At 36.6% G+C, this 25153-nt stretch overlaps 1 protein-coding gene across 1 annotated transcript in view; it reads right to left on the reverse strand.

The window, feature by feature from the left end:
• Positions 1-25153, reverse strand: part of LOC145686528 (TNF receptor-associated factor 4-like) — a 576903-nt gene that overhangs the window by 416661 nt on the left and 135089 nt on the right. The window lies entirely within an intron of this gene.

Raw genomic sequence — 25153 nt, forward strand, 5'->3', positions numbered from 1 at the left:
GTTTAGCACGGGGGCGCAAATTACTGCATGTTTATGCATTTAATGTTCAAAACTTACTACGTATTAGGGTAGATTTTATAGCGTTTAATGTTGTGTACAATAGTCCTCTACGTGAAATGTTTTATTAATTCAGCATTTGAATCGTTTATTTTATGGAACAACGTTAACTCCAGAGACCACATTTAGGTGATTTTCCAATTAAATGTAATGAACCGACTTCGGGAGAATATTCAGGCACGTTCATATAGAAACCTATCTTTTATTTATGAAAGAACGTAACTACATTTTTGTCAGAAAGTTAGTTATGAGTTTCAGATCATTATCCTGGTTAAAAAAAATTGAATCTGTTTAAAATTATTTTTCTCTCCTGAAAAAGCTTTGTCTCTGGAGTTTTTGTTTCATAAATTAACGATTCGAACACAAAATCAGAGGACTGAATTAAAAACACATTAAGGAGGTGTTGAACACAATATTAAACGCTGTGAGTTTGCTTTGAAAAAAAAAAAGGGAAAGTTTTGAACATTAAATGCAGAAACATGCAATAATATACCCCCTCTCCGAGATGTTCAGGTTTCTTTTTTTTTTTTTTTTTGGTATGAACTACTTAGGAGAGTAATTACTGCACCGAGACACTCCTACCTTATTTAGTTTCTTAGATTTAAAGGAAGGTCCACACTGGAAGTGAGTCACTTACCATTCTGCTCACAAGAGTTTGGACATCGCTTGATTTCCTGTTGAACGGATTTTCCATATCCTTCCCACTCCCCTCACCTCATGACTCGAGATTGGGCATGTTGAAGGACGCAATTTTCAAAACATATAACTTCCTACCACTACACCGGTGTTAAGACAAAAAAGATTCGGCCATTTGCTTTGTCATTCTAGCAAACCGTGTTCACTAACATGTTCATCGATGCATATATTCTTCATAGGACCACTTTGAAGAATATGTGCAACATAATGTTCAACATTTTGAACACATGATATACAGGAACGATTCCTTGTAAATTTACAATATGTATTGAGTTGACATCCATTTGCCAACCTTTCTTATGTTTCATTATGTTGTACAATAAATAAATAAATATCAACGGATTTCAGTATTGTTTGTTTTGCCGCACACAAGAACAAGATGTTAAAGTTTGTGACGTTTGGTTACAATGAAGCCTACTTTACATTTTTTTAAAGAATAGATTTTACAATTGATTGCAGTAAAAACAATATTGAAAAGGTATTGAACATTTACCGTCCTATGAAAACGTCTGACAATCATTAAAAGAAACGATATGGACGCCGAGTAGCCAAGCATGGACATTGTGAGTAGCAATGATTTGTACGACAATGTATGTTCTGCATGAAGTTATAAAACATAAAATTTCGAACAACAAATAGTTACAAATGTACTGAAAGAAGTTTATTTACTGTGGTAAATTTCTTAAGAATATAATAATCAATAACCGATATTAAAACTTCACATTGTTTGTTAGAATATTTGGCGCTGCAATATCACAGATATTTGCTCTATGCTTACTTTCAAAATAGTTATCATAGTATGAATGCACAGAGATGAAGATGGAATAAGGACTAAAGTCCTATTACAGTACGTTATGCATTCCATAGGATTTTCATGAGCAGAACTATATTAGTGGCAAAGCTGCGCAAATTTTTCGTTCATTTCAGTTACTACACTCACTACTGATTAAATACTGTCATAGCAATTGATTCACTGTAATTTCATTTTGTTTCTATGAAAACGACTAGAATGAAGCTAAATTGGCAAATGTATTTCCATAAACTTGGTTCATAGAAGTAATTCATATACGTCAATAAACGAATACATGATTTACTTTTCATAATGGTTATATTCATTATTAAGTTTTTCATCTCGGTTTGAGTACATTTACATATACAATGCCTTAGAAATACAAGAATTCAGAAATGTCGTCGCTCTTAAAACAGATTATAATGTCTTATACTTGTCACATATTCTCCACTTTAAAGGGGGATGCGTAAAGATCGGCCTTTTTAGCCTATTAAAGTGATTATTAATGAGCGTTCATAAAAGCAAGCAAATGTCATAAATGTGAAGTTAAAGCTTTAAATATTGCATCTGTGTATGATGTAGAAAGTCACAGAAAGAACCCCACAAATAAAGCATTTTTCTCTTTTGTCAATTTGGACGTTTTCTAATGCTTTACACCAATTTTTGTATGAAGCGTTCAATAAACCATATACATCTAAACATATAAAAGCGAAATACAGATTCGTTGACACATTCACTCAATGATCAACCACCAGCAAAAAGTACTTAAGCTAGAAGCATGAAATGTGAACAGTATGTTCATTTTATAATGTAGGGGCGTACTGAAAACGGATTTTTTAAAAAAAATCGAACTCTAAGGAGGTAAATAAGGAGGGGTGGACAGAATTTACACACTGATCAACAAACAGAGAAAACCACTGATGCTAGAACCATGAAATTTGGGTATTAAGTTCCTTTTATAATGTACAGACGTATTAAGGACGGATTTTACAATGCCTCAAAGGGTACCTGGGGGATTTACGCACTGATCAACGCGCAGCGAAAACCACCGTAGCTAGAATCATTACGCTTGATCAGTAGGTTCATTTTGTGATGCAGGTGCGTACTATGAACAGATTTTACAAAATTCGAGCCCTAAGAAGTTACATAGGTTTACCCTTGAACTTTGAATTTATACGACATATTTGCTTCCATGAACACTTTCGGTTTTCATGACAGTCAGTAGGCTTTAAAAATTTTTTACTCACTTCCTTTCTATCAGACTTGATTTTTTTACATAAGATTGACCTACACTTCATACAATCTTTCAATTTAAAGAAAAAAATAACTGAAAATAGCTAAATAATAAGTATACAAATAGTTAGTTCTTGTAATATTAACAATCCAAAATAAATTCTTGATTAGCCTTTCTTGAATTCTACATGTCAAGGTCACCAGTTAATGAAAAATTTACACTAGCAATATCATTTCGAAAAGCATAAGAAATTGAATCAGATCATTCAATAAACAATGCATTCATATACAGTATAACCTCGTTAACACGAACTCGCTTAAGCCGAACACTCGGTTAGGACGAACAAAATTTCGGTCCCGGCATCGCTGTACGTTATCTTATAGGAAGTTTTATCGGTTAACACGAATTTCGGTTAGCACGAATTACGAACTAATTTTTAGTCCCTTGAGTCAGTAAATGTTTTCATTTAACACGAACTTTCAATCCTTAGGTTTTTTTTCCAGACCATATTTCTTACTTTAGATTTCACTCCAGATCAGTTTTTGTCATACAGTATTTATACAGACGAAAATTGCCTTGTACAGTAAATAAGAGAAAAACCAGAAACGGGTATCTTTCATCTCTTATGAGGTGTTGATTCGGTCCTCCGTCAAGCGCTGAACATGCAGGTGCTTGGCAGACGAGCTGGTGACAGCAGTCATAAATGCTTTTCCGTTACTAGCGGTACCCAACCTGCTAGCGGAGTTGTCAATTTTATAACTTGACATTGATTTTCTGCGTGGAAACTTTTTTTTTAATCTTCGAAGATAGGATAATAAGCTTACTGTAGTGTTTTCACTTTTCAGATGACGGTACCGAGGCCGAAACTAGTCTCGATCTCGATCTTAACTCGAATTTGAGACCGGGCCGTGCTTTTCGAAATCGAGACGAGACCGAAACTCTCAGTCTCGTCTCGATACAATTCTGTGGATGGTATCAAGACGAAGAATAGTCTTAGTCTCGTCTCGATACCATCTCTGGTGTTTTCTATGACATACATATTATACTGTAGCGGTATGTATAGTCTGTATACTATAGTGCGTATGTATTGAGAAAATGTATTCGAATAATAAAATTTGGGGCCCCGGTTAACACGAATTTTTTTAACACGAACTCCTGATTTTTCAGTCCCTTGGAATTCGTGTTAACGAGGGTTTACTGTATCAGCAAAAAAAAAGGAATATACAATGCATAGCTATCATCATTGGTACCAGCATTTCTATTGGTATATACGTGAAGGACAAGCTCTTTTTTCTGTGATTTCGTGAGTAGCACAAACATCCTATAATATATTATATCAGCAAGAAAATAAAGGACTTACAATGTATAGCTATCGTTACTTCTATCAGTACATACATGACAAGGATAAACAGTTAGTGCTTCATTACTTTCATGAGCACAACTGAAATTTGATGAAGCTCCATCAAATGTTAATGCTTGAACTTCAACTTCTATTTCATACAATCTGTTGACGCATTTACGCGTAATATTTGCACGCTCACTTCAATTCAAAGAATCTATGAACTAATATGCACAAGGAATTTAACACGAATCCTTCAAAGCCACAACCATATAGACCGCAGCGTTTTTTGCTTCTGGCACAGTCTCATCACTCACTCCAGTACCGCAATCTACGTAACCCGACAATTCTCTTCCAGTAAATTCGACATGTTTTATTGCCATATCATCTACAACTAATGACACTTGAATGCATTGTTCTGTTGTTTCGTTATTTGCACCTTTTCGTTCATTGCATTGAAGGCTTCTTCACATAGTCCAGGATTTCCACTCACTGAAGAGTACCATTTTTTTAAAGTCCGTGGATGCGGTAACACACAGTTAAATGTTTTACGAACAGACGCATATGCAGCTGGGGAATAGAAGTCAAGTGTTAACGCAAAACTTCGGAGAGCCGGATCAAATTTTTTGTTACCCGACGGACTCAAGAGCGACTTCACCACTGCATTACCTTCAACACTGAGGGGTACTGATTTTTAACAACATTTCTAAAGTACCTTCTGTTATCATACACTTCTCTCTAAGACAGTGCACAATATCCTGAATACTTGCATATTTTTCTCTAAGACGTTTATTCTTCAAGTACAATGGCTTTCATCTTCTTCCTGGATTCCATACATTTGGTTTCTGTTTCAAACAACTTCCTTTTGAAAAGTTTTTTTCGTGGTGTTAACTCCGTTCCACTGCAAGAAGGGTCAAGTGACTGCGTATCAACATTAGAAACACCATAAAAGGCTGCTTTAAGGTAGGTAAAGTTGTGTTACACGACTCCAGCACCATATTACGATTGTCTTGTCTGGGAATTAACTTGCTTGATTGAATAATCTCACGCTGAATGCTCTGATCTTCAAAATCTACACATCGGACGTTTGGAGATTTCCACTTTTTTGTTGCCTGAAACAATGTAACAAAAATCAATAGTGTTGATATTTAAAAAAAAATCAATACATAAAAATTATAATTACGTCTATAGAGGTGCCATGAGATTTTGAGCACCAAATTAAATTTATGTTTTGTAAAATAAATGGTTTTATAGTTGGAAGTTCACTTCCGATACTTTGTGCGTTCAATTACGGATATTTTACGAGCACTTTTTTTTTTCGAAAATGCAGCTTTATTTACTCATGTATTTTCTCAAAATCTAGTAAAAATCACTTTCAATGAGATCGGCTTAGTTGTATCAATAATATACTAACCAAAATATCAAAAATCCAGGTGGGTTTCAAGGAGTCCAACCCGGAAAAACCTGGTGTTTTTTTCTGAGGATGTGAATGAGAATGATGAAAGAATTGGTGGAATGAGAATGTGGGAGGAAACCTGAGAGCACGTTGTTGTCCACTAAAAGCTCAAGTTTGAATTGGACATGATTTGAACTAGGGACCCTACTTTTAAGAGTACTCTACCACTGAGCTACGATGCCCTACTGTTTCGCTTTATAGCCAGTAGTGGCGTTAAGATCGACTAGTGTTGCCAGTGTTCTTCAAGAAAAAATATTCCAACACAGTAAAAAACTGCTACATTATTATGATTTACACTGTCAACTCTGTCGAAGTGTGAAGGGCTTCAAATGTCTTATAAGCGTGTAGTGGGTGACAGTAGTCGGAGTAAGACGTGTTTAACCCCCACTATTGTTTATATGTATAAATAATGATGCGGACCCCCCAGTTGGGAGCTCTCTAATTTGTAATACAAAACCATAGGCAATGCTGTATGTGAGAAGTGCGTGAACTTCACAACAACCCTGGGAAACTTGCCAATAAGTAACATTTTGGTCCTTTCCATTTTAGAAAATACTACACTTACTAATGGTACACATATGATGGGCTAGTTATGTACGCCTCTGCCATATATTGTATTACTTGTCATATTTTTCAGCGCTCTGCTCTTGAGGTATTTAACTCAGTTTAATCCCTCAAATGGTGCAGATGAAAGAAAAGTGAAGTCAAGAAAATCTGTGGATGGCAAATTTGGAACAAGTGCCTAAAAATTACCGTAGCTTTTGAACAATACCAAATGCAACAACCCTTTACGTTATCCGTTCTACGCTTTACAACACTAAATCAGAAATTATTATTTTTGAAGGTAAATCGTAAATCCTGTGATTTTTAACTAACAAATACCACCAATACAAACATATATATAATAGTATACATGAAATATAAAGGTTTTATTCAAGCAGACGGTTCTACCAAATAGAAAATTGATAGGTGAAACATTTTTCGTGAAGGAATGGAAGTGTGAATATAAGTAATTACTGGCAGTGCACAGCATATTGAAATGCATTTTTACTTATAGTGAAAGTATTGTATGTATAAGTGTCCTCTTCCACTGTCCTCGTTTATGCGTAAACCCTCTGTCGCTGACGCGCCTGCTCCCTACGGAAGCACCCTCTTGCTGCCTCTCGAGCCCCCTTGCTGCGCTTATGCTCAGACTCGGTTGCATAACGGCAAGGTTCTAGGATAAAGGTCCCCCTCCCATTTAGCTGTATTAAAGACAAAAATCAACGTGCCCTGCGGGGCTCTAACCCGCCTCCACTCGCTGGCGCTCGCTCGGCAATACTCTGTGAATTAAAATTTAAACTTTGGTAAAGAAAGGAACCAACCTAGGTATTAATCTTTATGGGGGGACCTGTGTTTTAGAACATTCCCTAAAAACTGCAGTGCATAAAACACAAACTTGGGTAAATGTTTAGTATTGGGGGGCCAAGAATGGCAAAATACAAGAGACCTCTATAATTTACAGGAGACATGAGTTGATACTGCTGTTCAAGTAGTCAAGACAGTATCGTACAGAATTTTATGTAGGCAATATGGGACCTGTTCCAACTATAAAGGTAAGTGGTAGTGATTGCCCATTTCATGTCGAGAACAGAACCTAACGAACCCCTGCGGGCCTTCTAACCTGTTACTACTACTACTACTACTACTACATATGCTATGCATCCTAATTTAAGGTATGCAACCATACAACGACCGGAATGAAACCGAATCGGAATAAAATATCGCAAAAAAGTAGGTGAAAAAGCTGGTCTCCCCAAGTTTAAACAATAGCCCTAACTTGTGCTAGGTGGCCACTAAATGGCACGAATGCTATGGAAGGGGGAGTTCTAGAACACAAGTCCTCCATATAGGTTAGTAGCAAGGTTGGTTCCTTTCTGTACCAAAGTTTAAATTTTAATTCACAGAGTATTGCCGAGCGAGCGCCAGCGAGTGGAGGCGGGTTAGAGCCCCGCAGAGCACGTTGATTTCTGTCTTTATTACAGCTAAATGGGAGGGGGGCCTGTATTCTAGAACCTTGCCCAATGTTTATGCCAAACGTACACCTGTTATACAGAGCCCTCCTGAAGTCAATCTACAATTAGTAATGGAGCTCCTAATTCAGTGCATGCTCCGCTAAAAGAAATGCAAAGCTTTAATCTATCCTGAAAATGTAAGGTTTGTGTAAAAATTTGGTAGAACCGTCTGCTAAAGTGAACGTGAACCCATTTACAAATAACTTTTTTGTCCAGAATTAATAACGCGCGACTTGTATGAGAGATATGTCTATTGCTGCTTTTAACAATGAGTGAGGATTATTTTATCCAGTAATTGACATCATTAGCAATTTTTAACATAGGCAAAGTAAGCCTACTACCTCCACAACCATACAGTTTCCTTGCCAAGGAGTCACAGAACACTTGTAGGTTCTATAATTTTGGCAAAATTACCAACAACTCATAAACATACAATTTAATAAATAAGCAAACTTAATAACAGTTTGACAATTCTCTAAGTAGTAGTCTTTACGAGCTTCTTGACAGTGTAAATGCAATGCATATGCTTATTTACCCAATATTATTACAAGTACACAATCACGTTTTATTATTTATTTAAACCTTAAAGGAAAGAAAATAACTTACCTTTGAAATATTATGAAATTCCAAAGAAAGTTTATTCATTCGGCATAAATTTCTCTTCAAAACAAAGATAATCAACACATAACATAAATACACATTATCATTATCTCTTATTCCCTTCACAATATGGCGGATCGATTCGATTTTTGCGAGTTCGATACCATCAAAGATCTCGCATTAGGGCACCTCTAGGTCTATATATTATCTCAATGGTCTTGACGCATCATTAGTCATCGCAAAGTAATATTTTTTTATATTTGTTCTTCCACATTCAACAAAATCCATGCGAGAAAATGAATGACTATACTGTTAAAGAACTCAAGGAAGGCTTAAGATGGCCGATACCTTGACCTATCTAATCCTTGTACATTGTATACAAATAGACTTCGATATGTGCGTTTTCTTTGTTTACATATATCAGCTGACTGTAAATTGCGGAATACGCCATCTTGTGAAGGGATATCTCGAATCGAACGCTACAATCGAGAGTTCGCTCGAATCAACACAGCGACATAGGGAAGGGCACCTCTAGGTCTATATATTATCTCAATGATCTTGGTCGATGATGATTTTTTGCTCAGGAACTGCATGAATTAGTAAGTACAACAAAATTAGTAAATCCCAGGTATGTTAAAAGCAGACCTTCAAGTTTTATTGTATTGCCAAGCCTCGAGGCTCATTCATTGTCGTGCTCTGTAGATAATAGCTGTATTTGAGAACATGCTTCAAAACCATACACTGAGAAAAAAGTGTAAGTGTCGTACGTAAAATCGTATGTTACATTAATCCTGTAGTTTTTGAACTGCAAACGTACTACAAACGTATAACTGAAAACGCATGTTTTATAATACTTTCTGTAAGTGTTCCACGTTTACGTACTTTCAGTATGAAACAATATGGGCGGTTAGGATCTCATATAAAAATGGACGTATACAACATACATATATGTACAGGGCCGGATTTAGGGGGGTGAACCGGTGCACGTGCACCGCCTTCGTTGTAAATATACACTATCTAAAATGAGAAACTAGCAGTGAAAATAGCAAGACTTTCCGAATCTTTCTGCCGTCATGTTTCCGTTTGGGGATTAAAGGAAAGAGGAGTTTTGCCAAAGCAATAGTTTAAGTTGATTTTCTGAATGTTCAAGGAAACGGATTCACCAAGCAAAACAATATAACATTTGTCAAGTAGGGAAGAAACAAGCCAGGAAGAGAGAAGAATGTTTCCTGCATATCGTTTGCGACTTTCTTTAAATCTCGCGGACATAAGCTCACCGGACATAAGCTCACCTATGTTAATGCAAAAGCGGACATAAGCTCACCACTAATAATATAATTGTGTTATAAGATAATTAATGCAATAAAGAATACAATAATGATAACTAACTACATTTATAGGTTAATTAATTTAATTGGAAAGGAAAATAAACTTGAATAAAATAAATACAAGTAAGCAATGGAAAAATGGCAAACGGAAAATATGACAAAAATGAAAACTAGACTTTGAATATTAATATGAAGTAGATTTTGAATATTAAAATATAAATTGAAAACGGATTTGGACAAACAAAAGAATACTACTTCCTTTTACTGAAGAAAGCAATCCAATCCCCTCCCCTATGCTGAAACTTTCGGTGCAAGAAAGTTTCCAGCACAGAAATATCGAAAAACGATTTTGGGGAAGGGGTATCTTCTTTTTTTCGCTATGGCTGAAAGTATCTGAGATATATTTCATTTCGCTTTAGAAAAACGTATGATGGGTATAAAGAGGTATTAAAATCTAGACTTTGACTACCAGTATGCCTAATTCAGTAGAAAATAGAGCTATTGATGCTATATACCAGTTGTCAGATATAAAAATAAAATAATAAGGATGTTGCAGGGTTTAATGTATTAAACGTGGGCGGACTTTAAGGAACTTGAAATAAAATGCTCCTGATATTTAAATCTGGGCTTTGACTACTAGCAGGCCTAGTTCCTCAATAGAAAATAGGCTATATGACTAAAGTCATATAGGAGTTATCAGACATAAGAATAAAATATTAAGTGTGTTGCAGAGTTCAAGTCTTAAGGCTGTCATCACACTTGCAGACCAATACTCATCAAAGGAATCTCTTTCTTATTTACTGAGATCAAAACAACTTATGAACCCCCCCTCCAAAAAAAAAGCTTAGTACATAAGAAAGAGATTTGTTTGAGTGTTGGTCTGCAAGCACGACGGCAGCACTAAGAAGCAAGGCCTAAATATATCTGAGTATGATAACTTTATAGGACTATTTTCCTATGTACTTACCAGCTCTAGCCATTTAATCTTTACGTTAAGCTATTTCGTAAAAAAAGTCCTGTTAGCAAGCAAATTCTATTATGTATTCATGCCTAATCATGAAATTATTTTAATGCAGTTGATGAATTGTCAGGCTTATAAGAAAAAATTGGTTCGAAAATTTCCAGGGCCAAAATTAGGCTTACTGTCGCCTATGCTTCACACATTAAATTTGCAACATCCCTATTTTATTCTGATGTCTGATAACTGCTATACGACATTAGTAGCTCTACTTTCTACCGAGTTATTTGGCCTACTTGTAATTGTAGTCAAAAGCTAGATTTTAATATTCAGGGCATTTTATTACAAGTTCCTCAAGGTCTGCCCACGTTTAATACAACGCAACTCCGCAACGTCCTTATTATTTTTTTTATACCTGATAGATAAGTCATATAAGATAGTAGCTCCATTTTCTGCTTAGGAAGTAACTAACACCTGAATTTCAATATTCGGTGAATTTTATTACAAGTCCCTCAAGGGAGCTTATGTTTGCTATCGGTGAGCTTTTGTCCGTCCCTGTAATATAAGACTGTCTGTGAACTTATGTCCGGTGAGCTTATGTCCGACACTCACATTACGCATAGATATCTATCTCTTGTTTTTAACTAACACACAGATTCTTAGGTTTTAATTTTATTTATTTATATTTATGTGAGAAGGCAGCTTTAGAAGTAAAATTAGAAGTAGAAATTTAAGGAGACATTACAGGTATTCAACATTCGTGAAATTACAGAACTTATAATAACAAGAGCTAAACGTTTCCCGAAAGTCTGCTAAACGTTTGGTAAAGGAAGTAACAGGATCTGATGTCAGTGACTATAAGTGTTGTTTAAAACCGTTTTATAATAAAACAGCTACCTCTGCGGAAGCTAAAAGCAAACCAAAAGGAAAAGGCAACTTTCTCTGACCCCTTTATATCAGTTTGAATGTGACACAGCGCAATAATAGTACTTCAGAGGGTACTGCAATATCAATGGTCTCATAGGCTCCAGTAATACTTGCAGGAGTTCCGGCCTATCATACAGGGACGTGCTAATCAAAGCATTAAAAATTAGCGATTTTTGAGAAATTTTGGTAGTGTATAAATCCAGAGCAATAACTTTTATATATAGAGAGAGAAGGAAATGTAAAAAAATATATTCTATTTTTTTTTTAATGTAGCCCTACTTTTAATCGGAGGGGTCTTGTAAGAGAAGTAACACGGATAAATGCTTCAAACTAAAAGAAGAAAACTTTCCTACTATATTAATTGTCGTATACAACAATCAGGGCCGGACTTCAGCGGATTGGACCAATTGCTCCCAGTCGGGTCCCGCGCTAGAGTGTAATCTCTTATCCAGTGCCGTCTTAGCAGCATAATGTTCCCCTGTGGAAACCAGTGTGGCTCCTATGACTAAATTCTGCAAATAATACATGTAATTAATACATTCTGCTCGCGAGACACTCGGCCAAGTGATCATCAGACTGTTAGATGACTCTGTTACTCTTGGCTTGTGAAATGCTCACAATAGCATATTGTAATATACATCCATGAACATAAACAAGGGAGCGTATAGCCTGTTGGCTTCTATCTAGAATTTGAGGGAGTGAATAGTTTGTATTAGCAAACAAGCAATATTTGCTAAAGTTAATTCTGCAGTAGTTTGTTTATTTCTTTACGTTTCCAACTTCTGATGAAAAAATAGGCCTATTAAGTGATATGACATCTCCATGAATACCGGGATGATATAGTCTTAATGCGATTTCTTTACATGTTTTTCTGGAACCTGGAGCCCCAAAATAGTGTTCCCATTCGGGCCTGCATCTTCTAAGTCCATTAGATTACTTTTCCCCTTACTTTGAAGCAAGAAAACTTTAATTTTAAACTTTGTGACTTCCCTCATGAGCAACCTCTACTTTTAATTATGTATTTGAAAGCATATTGTCCTGATAAAGTACATTAAATATGAATATTTCTTAATTTAGGCTAAGTTTAAGAGTAAAACTGAAAATTTGAAAGTATGCGTTGACAACACCAAGGAAAATTAGAAGTTAATGAAAGCTCAATAAAGATGTTTATGAATGAAATTTACGTCATAACATCAGTTTGAGTCGAGAAGTTACGTGTAATACTTTCGAAAGTGGTAAGCATATTGTGGTTCTAGTTTTCAATTCATCTTTACATTTTCTTATGTATATTAAAATTCGGTTCTTTAATGACGTAACATAACGGAAAAATAGTACTTACATAAAATGAGGTAATATTAAGGACTACGTTAAAAGAGGAAATGTAATTATGTCAATTTACGAAGCTATCGTGAAATTTAGAATGTTTTGTGTTTGTTTGTTTGGAGCTTAGTATTCTTTTTCATCAGTGAGGTTATATGAGATCTCGCTCGTCTGGAAGATGAGAATACTTACCACTTATTCACAGTGAATCAATATAAATAAGTGTTGGCAACCCTTAGCTATTTCGTCAGGTATGTGCTAATCTTCACGGTAATAAGATTTGATAAATCCGCAATGAAAATATTGTGTCAAACAACATCAAAATCGAGTTGTAACCAGGGATAAAAATGGATCTGAAAAGATTGGGGAACGTATGACGTCATGCCGTCCCCTGTGCCTATCTTTGCCCACTATATTTTTTAGGAAGTGGAGGGACGTCATAGATATTTCTGGAAGTGGGGTATGACGTCCCCCGTGTTTTCCCTCACTTTTAACTCTGGTTGTAACCAGTCTTGGGAAGTAACGTAACGCAAGTAACGCGTTACTTTTTAAGTAACGTTTCCTAGTAACGCGTTACATTTTTTCAAAGTAACTGTAACGGTAATGCGTTACAAATTTTTAAGTAACTTACCTAGTTTGCGTTACTTTTTTCGCGTTACATTTCGGATGAGCAACTACAATATATGTATATTTTTCGGAAACAAATTTTTCTTTCCTGTAAGTGAATTTCTCAGAACGGAACAATGGAGCGTGAACGAAGTCAGTGACCGACTATTCCTGCACTGTTCGCCTTTTCCCGTTTCGCCTTATGACCTCTAGCAATGAAATTTGCATGTGAAACCTGTTATCACTTTCCATCTTAATGTAAGGCGAAACGCGAAATCTCGATGTGCATTTTCCCGTTTCGCCTTACAAACTTTATGTTGGTAGGCTTGCAAATACATTCACAGATACAATTTGATTTGTTTATTTATATAACAAAATATAGTGCCAATTGCTGTTTTTTGGAAGATGAGGGCAGCCTCACGGAAATCACGTGTACTGATTGCAAGCACGTGGAAGATTTTGTCTTAGATTTTGACAGCTCGAAATCAATACATTCAGTGAGTGAACTACGAGTGCATTGGTACTGGTAGTCTATTTTACTTTGATTGGTGGTGTTTTTATAAAGATGGAGAACGAAAATATTTTATCGCTCGAACATTTGAAAGAATACTTTTTCTTAAAAGCTGAAGATGATGGTGAAAAGAATTTAAAAGTAAAGTGGTGCCGCGGCGGGAAATATTTATCAATAACTAGGGTGCCATAATTAACGACATACAGTAAGGGGTTAATATGAATAAACTGTGTTCTGATGAGCAAGCCTACTTTATCGATGTAATGTTGATGTTATGCAATATTAGATTTCTTTTAGATCAGTTTGCGTATCCTCAAGTCCGGTTAATTATAGAGTTTGAAACAACTAGCTTTAAAAAGCATGTATCGATTTTAGAGTTATTGGCAAGTTTTGATTCACCCCCAGTTCATGTGTTCTCATTTTGTCAGTTGTAGTGTAATGTTTCTCTATATTCTATATTTTTAATTTTACATAGCAACATTGTTATTATTATATAATTAGTTTAGCAGAATAATAATAAGCAACCATTTTTTTCTAACGCATAGGGATGGGCACGAGTCAAGCTAAAACTCGACTCGACTAGACTCGAATCCAACTCGAGTCAAAAGTAACATTCTCGAATCGAGTTCCGAGCTGATTCACTGTTTTTAGCGTCGAGTCGAGTTTGATAAATGGCTCGCTCGTTTTAACTCGTTTTGAAATCATGACCTGATTACACTGGAAAGCAAAAGCCATGAGAAATGTAAGCTAAGCAGTAATATGGAATACTTTTAGTGTTGCTCACGAGAGGGGACACTGCTCGCATCTCGTCTCGTCTCGATAGCGAGACTACAAGTGATTTTTTATAACAAGCTTAACTGAGCCGATGACTCGAGCCGGCTCGCTTGGGGTTAACTATCGGCTCGAGCTGGCTTGGTTGGGATGAGTCATCTGCTCGGTTCGACTCAACTGAGCGAAGGGCTCTAGCCGACTCGGTTGGGTGAGCTGTTGGCTCGGCTCACTTCTCGGTTTGGGTCGATATTGAATGAGTTATGAGCCGATCTGCTCGAGTCGTTGACAATTCTAAACCCGGGTCGAGCAGTTTTGAAGATATTTGGCTAGTGCCCTATAACTTTTAACAATGTTTGGCTCGAGCCCGAATACTCAACCTAGACCCTCAACCAATGGCGCCGATTTCTGTGTAAATTTGGGGGGGGGGGGCACTCAAACGCAGAAGTTATATGTATGAGGATGTTAAGACAAATTGCATTCAAATTATGCTAAATATTGTATATTCATAAATACATTAGGGGGCCCACATGAGCTTTGGGGGGCTCCCCCCCAGGATCGGCGCCCTTGCCCTCAACCCAAATTCAGAAGCTCGTGAACAATGTCCTTGACTCCTAGACTTCACGACTACCGAGGTTGGCAATCAATTACTTTTTTAGTATTCAGATATAAACCGCCTATCTTTCATATTTATACACAGTGTTGTTATAATAATTATTATAATAATAAGTTGTAGCAGCAGTAGTACCATTGATAATAATTATATTGTCTATGTAAGATACTTGAAGAGAGTACTCGAAACTATACGCCAGATTTGGCTCGATTCGACTCGAAACTCGACCTGAATTCGAGTCGACTTGGAGGAAATTTTTCAAGCCGAGTCCTCGGGTCGAGCTCAAAGATGTCTGTTTCTAGTCGAATCGAGTTTCAAAGAAAACTTGCTCGAAGTCACTCGTACCCATCCCTACGAGTAACGCAGTATGGCATTTTAGTCAATGTTACATTAAAATGTTCATATAGCTGTCAAGTAAAAATTGTCCTTACATTTACATAAATCGATTCAGAACGTGCAATAATAATAATAATAATAGAGATAGTAATAGTAGTACGGAAAACTGAAGTAATAAGATTTTTTTCACATATTCAAAGTTTCGGACCTAAAAGTAACGCGTTAATAACGAGTTATTTTCGAAGTAAAGTAACAGTTACTTTTTTCAGGCAAGTAACGCGTTACATTTTAAGAGAAAGTAAAGTAACTTGTAACGCGTTACCTTTTTACAAGTAATTTACCATCACTGGTTGTAACAATCAACACGCCATCGTTTCAGGGTAGCTTTCGAAAAAAGACTTTAATGAAAGGAGGTAGAGGTAGGTAGGTGTGTGTGTGTGTGTGTGTATATATATATATATATATATATATATATAGACTATATATATATATATATATATATATATATATATATATATATATATATATATATATATATATATATATATATATGTGTGTGTGTGTGTGTTTGTCTGTCTGTCTGTCTGTCTGTCTTATTTTTTTGGATGTTGAATTGCTATCTTTCTTTTTTTATAGCCCACTGACTTATATGAGGAAGTATTTTCTTTTAAATAGACGAGATTTTAATCATTCAATTTTACTAATTTCTTCTTCTGGCCTATTTAAGAGTTCCTTGCTTTAAAAATATTCAATGTAATATTGTCTTAATTTTTATTTATACCGGTATATATTAAAATTACATAATACAGTAGTTAAATTTCGCATAGAATACATTTAAAGATCTCAAGAAGAAGTAGTCAGTAAAATTAACAGGCTAAAACTCTTTTATTTCAAAATATTAAAACAATGTTTCCTCATATAAATTAATGAGCTGAATAACCATTATGGTGCAAGTTATCAACATTCTTAAGAGCTACTCTTGTTTATTGGGATTTAAAGAAGCTACAATTAAATAATACATAATTATTTCGCTCGACTTTTCTATGAACGCACCTTACTCTATGATCTCACAAAAAAAAAAAAGCTCGGGTCATGGAAGTTGTTACTAAAAGAACAAAAACAAATACCTGCCTCAAACAAATACCATCCTCTCATAATAACCATGAAAAAGTCGGTTCTCTATCGAAAGGTGTTTGAAGTCCTCTGGACAATAAAATGACAGCTCAGACCTCAAGAATGTGTTTTTTTCTTTTTGTAAAATTGTTTCATTCATCCTTTACGATTCTGCACATGGAGTTTACTATTTTTTTGACTCTAAAGCAAATGAGTGCACGTGAGTGTGAAGTGAGCGCGGGCTCGCACTCAATTTAACTCGCGCTCGCTCGGGCTCACGTTCACTTCTCTCAACTGAGCTTGCACTCACTCGGGCTCACGCTCACTTTCCTCAACTGGGCTCGCGCTCACTTGAGCTCGCGATCAATTCTCCCAACTGGGCTCGCGCTCATTTCTCTTAACTGGGCTCGCGCTCACTTGAGCTCGCGATCACTTCTCCCAACTGGGCTCGCGATCACTTCTGTTAACTGGGGTCGCGCTCACTCGGGCTTGCGCTTAATTATTGAGCCTGAGCCCGGTTGAGCGTGAGTGCCGAGCTCACGAGCGTCGGGCTCGCGAGTTTGGACACCGATCCGACTCAAACTTCGCCCAGAGGACATAATAGAAAAGAAGAAAAAATGCCAAATTGGAGCTGTCCCCATCCAGAAACACCGGAGATATGCTCCGGAACATAACACACCACGCGACAATATGATATAAGGTAAACGTCGCAAGAGGGGCACCAACAGGATGATATCAAGATATTTGATATGCTATAACACTGATTCTGACTTGGCGACCATCTTGAAAGCCGCGATCTTGGATATAGCGTAAGGTATTGAAATGAGAAGCAGGGTGTGTGATATACCTGAGAGGCAGGGGAAATGAGAAGCAGTTTTCCTAGACCTAGCTAAAGCATTCGACACAATATCACACAAAATTCTCTTAAATAAACTAGAAAGATGTGGAATAAGGGATATATCGCTATCTTGGTTTAACAGTTATTTGAAAGACAGAAAACAGGCCGTCCAAATAGGTAATTTTCAAAGCAATTATTTATATGTAAAACAAGGAGTCCCTCAAGGAACTGTATTAGGCCCAATATTATTTTTAATTTATATAAATGATTTGTGTAATTTAAAAATGGACGGGCATATACAATCATTTGCTGATGACACCTTGTAGTGCCCTTAGTAATTGTGTTATTTTATAATAGTAATATTTTTAAGTAGTATTGTTAACTCTCTTTTGTAAGATCTGGCAACATTGATACTTCCGCTTCTGTGGAGGGAAGACGAGCGGGTGACTTCCGTTGTACTACGAAGAAAGAGATTGTGTACCGCATGGCTTCTCGATATCTGTAAAAATGAAGCCTAAAATTATAGTTAATCTAGGCCTCTCGTAGCCATCCTCCTTTTATTAGTAATCAACAGTTTTGACAGAGCAACATTGAGTGTAAGTGAAGCTTTACGGTTACTTTTTCATCATAATTTTGGTGTGCAATTTCCAAGAGGAATTTATAAAGGAGAGCAAGTGGTCTCCCACGTGTTTCGTCATAGCTACAAGTTTTTGTCTGTCAGTGTGTGCCTCTCCATTAATTATATTTCAAGTTCTGTGTTCGTCCTAGTGACATTCTCCATTTAATACGATAATGGCAATTTTCATGAAGTTTTTCTTGGTTGTGATAATGTATGAGATCATAATGAAGCACTAAAAACTTCTGTGGGAACCCGCCCCAGGCACGCTCTGTCCGGTATCATATCAGTGAAGGAAGCAATGTATTCAACATCTAGCACAGAATCATCAAGAGTCCAGATCTTTACAAGGATTGTAACGAATCAGCAATGTACCTTCCTAGGAAGTAACTTGGTTTTCACGTACAAACGACTTAAATGCTGATTCCCATTCATATATTTGCTACAACACTACTTCCTTGAACTTAAACATGTACTTCAACAAAATGTGGCTTCTTTACATTCTAGTGTACTTGTTACTGTACCAAGCATTGGATTCTATAGCTACTTATGGCATTTTAGTAGCAAGTAACATGTTTATTCCAAACCAATATCCTTTCATATGTGTTGTTGTGAACCAGTGCAGTTTCTTAAGTGAGCAGTATTAGACTATTAACAAGCAGCGTGTAGAGTGGTGCAGGATTTATGCCAAATGCATATTCAGTTGGAGTAACTTAGAGGCATTTCAGTGGCCCATAGCCCAGGTGAATGAGCAGCATGAAGAATCCACCCGTTATTTTCGCCGCCGCTCGCTCAGTGTTTAGTCTAGCGACAATGCAGTTCTGGGACATGTTATTTTACACCACAATACATTTCTCTGGAGTTTCTCATACTTTTTCCATTATTGAGGAGTTACCTTGGAGCCCCCTTTGGTTTAGCTCCGCCCAGCCTTGGCTCAGGATCAACTGGTAGTGAGATGAGATGCTGTTGTGTTAGTGTTTCTTATATGAAGATGGATAAAGGTGTTTTCCTGATAAAGGTTGCCTTCGTAGCAACCACATTCGTCATTTTTGATGAGTATGTCGTTTTTAGTTATGCTCAATTATGTTTGAGCATGTTTGTGCGTATTAAAGCTCATCTTTAATTTATCAGGCCCAGTTAAGCTCTTCGAAAGCTTACTTTTTCTAAGCCCTCTTTAGTGTTTATAATGTTCAGTGCTCTCTGAGTTGAGTGAAAGAGGCATATTAGCCAGTGCTTTCTCATAACAATAGTGAATCCTCCAGCTATCTCTCCAAGCTCATTTCTATGGTGTTCTTTGAAGAACTGTGTTTACAAGTGTGGTGCACTACTTAATTATCTTGTTTTTATGTTGCTTCATAGCTGCAGTAAGCTGTATCCTCTACTATTTGTCAGTGCTACTTCACGAATAGCTGTTTTGTGTTCTCACCGGTGCTAGGTGTTCCCTTATAATCTCCATATAATGTTGGCCACTCGCATTTTGGTGCAGTTGTGTTGTTTACACAAAAGTGTCTTTATCTTATCTTATTGAGCATCAATCCTGAGTACATGCATCATTCATTAGTAAGTATGCTTTGTGCATATTCTTAGTTAAGAATCACAATGTTGAATAAACAAGCTTAACGCTACATGTGTTCATGGCAGCTTCACTCTCACCGGGGTGGAGCATAATGTTGCCAGTTCAATCAAGAAAAGGGCACATAATGCCCATATGTGGAATGTAAATCTCATAGTAACAGGTAATCAGTCTCAATGGGTTATTAGATGAATGTGTATAATTTTATTGCATACCTTTTCTTAGTGGTAACAATTTTAATACTGAGTTTTGCACTTATGTTTGGATAGTGAACATGTAGGCGCGCACCCGATGGTGGGTATACGCTGGCTAGTACCTTATAGCTATATTATTATCCTTGAAGTCTAGTTGCAGGGTACAACAATTAACAATTATGATACGATATTATCTTTTGCATAATAAATTTAAACTATTTCTTTCATTATCTTCAGAAGTGACAATTCTTCTGGAATTTGGTAAGAATCTAACGTGCATATTATTATGAAGTGTGTTAATGTTTCAATCATTATGCAAGGGAGGTGAAGATGGTTGTCCCTCCTCAATTGTTTATAGCTGCAAGAATTTTGATGCAATCATGCATCAGTAACTGAATATTTTCACGCATGACTTTTTTTTTATTGTTTTTATAAATATACGAATATATGTTCTCGTGCATGATAGTATATGTACCTGTTATAAAGTACCTGTTCTATATCAAGCTTCCATGGCCCTAACACCAACTTTTGGTCAAACAATAAACAATCTTTTCCATTTTAAGTGTTGTTGTTCAAGTGCAAGTCCCTAGTAGCTAGATAAGTTTAATTTAAGGTTAGCTATTTCTAAATTATGGTATACGCAGGAGCATGAAGAGGAAGGGGGGTTTGTTCATGCCTTCTCGTAGAGCTGGTGTGGGCAAGCCTCGTATTGTCGGACGTTGTCTGTGCGCCCTATACTTCATTGCCATATCATCTTTCACAGACTGGCGACCCTCTGATACTCAGTTTTCTGGATTTTTCTTTAGTCTGCGTTCTAAGTACGTTAGACGCCTTCCGCTCTGTAGCACTCAAAAGTTCCGGGCCATCCTCTGGGGCGCTACAGGGTGTGTAAGTTTTAGGCGACCTTCTGATCCCTTTCTCATACCATTGCTCTGGCTCCCCTTAGCTAGGTTCTTTGCTGGATCGTTCTTTTCATTGGTATTGACTATTTCGGTTCTTGTTAGTCATAACTTGTGTTAAGGTGCCTGGAAGTCTTGATTCTTTTCTTGTGTTTATGAGTCAATTATCACGTGTTATTAGTTGGTTTATCTAGTTGTGTTGGCCATGGAAAGTAGGTAAACATTCTCTACGTCAGCGCGTCACACTTTATAGTTAAATATTCTTTGAGATTCTTTTGAATATCATTTCTGGTTTGATGTAGTAATGTGGTTCCTAAAAAAAAAAAAAAAAAGCAAAGCAAGGCTGCTAAATCGCTGTTGAGACGGAACAGGAGTGCAAGGGTTACGGGTTCCCCATCTTCATGAATTGGTGTTCATATATATATATATATATATATATATATATATATATATATATATAAACAGTATTGTGTAGTGCTAATATAGTGAACTTTATTTCTTTCTTTTATTGTGTTGAACTATTAGTGTCACAATGAACAAGAATAAAAAGAAAACGCGACAATGTGGCCATGCCGGCACATTGTTAGAGTGTACCTCCTGTAACACTTGGTACTGTAGACATTGCACCGAGTTAACAGAAGAGGAATTTAGTGAGAGAAGTAAACCTGAAGTCCTCTGGGATTGTAATAAATGTGTAGCACAACCCAGTAGGTCAATAAATGATTCCACTGAGAATGGAGATTCAAATGTTATAGTCGTAGTTACTAGGAATCAGGATGATACCATTAGCGAAAAAGGTAGTGATACCTCCAACTTTGCTGAATTGATGTCTCAGCTTTCTAGTCAAATAGACTCAATAAAGGTGGCCGTAACTGAAGAAGTCTCAGTGATGAAAGCCACCGTGACTGAAGAAGTCTCGCAGGTAAAAACAATGGTCATTGGTGAAATGTCTAAGGTGGTAAATAAAGAGGTTTCCCAAGTAAAGGTAGCTATAAATAAAGAAGTGTCTAGTTTAAAAGAAACTGTTGATCGTCATCTCAAGGAACAGGATGGCAGAATTACTTCTCTAAGTAATCGTTTGGAGAATTATATTGTAGAACTTACCCATCAAATTGAAGTTGTTAATGAAAATCTAGCCTCTCAAGAAGAAGCATTACTAAATGTCTTGAAGGACAACAGTGTTAGTAAGCGTCAATTAGACAGTTTGGCTAATCAGATGCAGGAAATTCAGCGTAATACTAATTCATGTCTTAATATGAGGGAAGACCTTGAGGTGTTGAAACAGAAATTGGATAGTTTATTTGAACAAGGTGAAGATGAAGAAGAAGTAAGTGGTGAACAGACTGGTTCAGTTATAAATGTGGAACCTAGGCATTTTGAAGATGTGGACCGTTTTTTGGGAATTTCTCATACTAGAAGTAACTCCTATGACACCATTCCGAAGGTCGCGGTGGTCGTTTCCACTCCATTAATGGGAACCACTTCATTTGTTACTACATCTTGTTTTCCATCCTCTTGTTTAGATGTCGTTACTGATACGTACAGGATTAATAGTGGTAATAATACTCACACTTCATTCTCTCATGCTCCAAGCCACGCTTGTTGTACTCATTCATGCTTTTCGCAGAATAGAGGTCAGTTAGACAGTGGGGATAGGAACTTCTCTGGAGTTAGCAGTCGCCTTTCTATGAATCCTGTAGTCTCCTCGTGCACAGTAGGTGTGAATAAGGTTCCTGGTGTGTCACTTGCTAATGCGAATAATGTTAATCCTGGTTGTTGTGGAATGTTGAGAGAGAACATGCCCAGTTCCTCTCTAGGGGCTGATAATTGTCCCATACTGGCTGTTTCCGATTCGTCCAATAAATGTCAAAAGTCATTAAAATTATCCGATCTTAGTCACTTTCCCGAATTTACAGGAAATGTGTTAGAAATTTCGCCTTTAGATTTCCTTCAGCAATTAGAGCAAAACTTTAAGTTAGCCAATTTGTCCCCTGAGTACCAGATTTTGGTTGCAGTTAGGTCTATGAAAGAGTCAGCTGCTTGCTGGATTTCTCAGGTTAAAGATCAAATCTTTTCATACGATGATTTCAAACGTTTGTTTCTTGCACAGTACCTTAATCCTAAGGTGTGTAGGGCCCAGTTGCGATATCTACTGTCTACAAAGTACAATCCCAATGTTCACGGTAAGGCTTCAGAGTTCGTGTGGAAGCTGTCCAAAGGTATTAGAATGCTTAAAGGGAATATTCCTCAAGAAGAGTTGGTAGACTACCTTATTGATACCTTACCTCAGGAATATCAGTTTACTCTGAGTCAAGTGGATATTTCCTCTGTGTCAGAACTAGCTGCACGGTTAATGAGACTTGAAATTCCTGACAAGTCCAAGTTATTGAATTGTCCATTGATTTCACTAGAATCTGTAGGTACCAAGCGTAAGGTTGGATTATACTCAGATAATTATCCTAGCAAAAATAAGAAACGTAATGTTCATTTTGACGTAAACTTGGCTACAGTCGTAGACAAGGAACCGGTTGATGATCAGGTTAGTCCAGTTCAAGTTAATGATAAGCAAGGCAAGGCGCAAACCAAGGACAAATGGGTTCAAACTAGTTACCCTAGTGTTAAAGATTATATTGATAATAAGCAACCTAATGCCAATTACAATAGTAATAAGAAAAAGTTTTGGTTTAACAAACGAAGCAATAATAGTAATTTTAGGCCAAATACCAATAATTTTGCTAATAATAATAACAATCGCCCTAGGGGAAGGCCGAATAATGGTAATGTAAGACGAGCAAATGTAAGAAATCAGAATCAGAATAATGTTCACTCTGACCACACTGATAGCTCTGTGGCTCAACATTTAGTTAATTCATGTGATCAATTTGAATCCAGAGTAGCACCTTGTGCTTGCGCTCATTGTCCTAACCTTAAAAGCAGCTATACTGAGGTTGGTGCAACCACTTTCACCTCTTCCGAGCCTTATGATCAATGCAGCACTGCGTTAAACCAGTGAGGCAGGCTCCCGAATGGTCGCCTGGAGTCCGCCAAACTGAAACTCAGCGGCCAGAAGGTAATTTTTCCAATAGATGTAATGGCACTTGGTATACCCAAAAGCCCATGAATGTGTTTTTCATTTTGAAAGAGAGTGAATCTTTAGATAATGATGATGTTGGTTCTTTTATCAAATCCCCATTCTTATCAGGTAAAATAGCCGGTATTTTTCTTTCATGTATAATAGATAGTGGTTGTGAAGCTAATTTATTAAACTTTGGTGTTTGGAAAAGAATTGTAGAAACATTGCCTAATGCTAAGTTATCTCCGGCTAGAAATGTAACATTGCAATCTTTTGTAGGTGATGAAAAGTATAATGTCAAAGGACAGAAAATACTGTATTTAGAATTTTCAGATCATGTTTTAGAAATTCCTTTCTTTATTGTAGAAGGAATGAAGTCGGACGTCTTGTTAGGTACTCCTTCCCTAACCAAATATAATTGTGTAGTTGATTTTTCAAAGCAAATCTTAATGTTGGATGATTTGGATGGTAAACCTGTTAAATTAAATTTAAATTCTCTCTGGGTTAGCTCGGTAGAATCTGAACCTCTGATACAGGAAGTTAGTAAAGAGGAAGACTACTTAGTATCAGAAAGTGAAATTCGAAATACAATTTTCCAAAGAACAGATTTAACATCTGAAGTTAAGAGTAAATTAGTGGAACTACTTCTTCGCTATAGATCATTGTTTTCTGAACGCCCTAGGCCTGCTAAGGTTAAGCCTTTAAAGATAGAATTAACAGACAACGAACCTGTTGTATGTAAACCGTACCCCATACCATATGCTATGCGGGAACCTTTCAGAAAGCTCATTCAAAAATGGCTTGAGTGGGGAGTGATCGAAGAAAGGTTATCTCCTTATCTCAATCCAATTCATTGTGTTTATAAAGCTGACAAACAATCAGTAAGACCCACCTTAGATTTAAGACATCTAAATACTAAAGTGGTATCTTTTAATGTTAAGGTAGAGCCAATTCAAGACATATTAGCACGTCTCAAAGGTTCAGTAGTTTTCTCTTCTTTTGATTGCCGAGACGGTTATTACTGTTTGCCTTTAGAGGAAGATTCATATGAAAAAACAGCATTTTTATTCGAAGGTAGGCAATATTGTTTCATATATTTAGTCATGGGACTTAAATCTGCCACTAGTCTATTTCAATTTGTAATGAATAGCATTTTCGATTTAAGCACTAAGCATTTTGTTTCTTGTTATCTAGATGACTTACTTTGTTTTTCCGATTCTATCGGTAAGCATTTTGAGCATTTGGAATTCGTGT

This window comes from Thermobia domestica, chromosome 5 (genome assembly GCF_964235325.1).
Source record: "Thermobia domestica chromosome 5, izTheDome1.hap1.1, whole genome shotgun sequence".
Lineage (NCBI taxonomy): Eukaryota > Metazoa > Arthropoda > Insecta > Zygentoma > Lepismatidae > Thermobia > Thermobia domestica.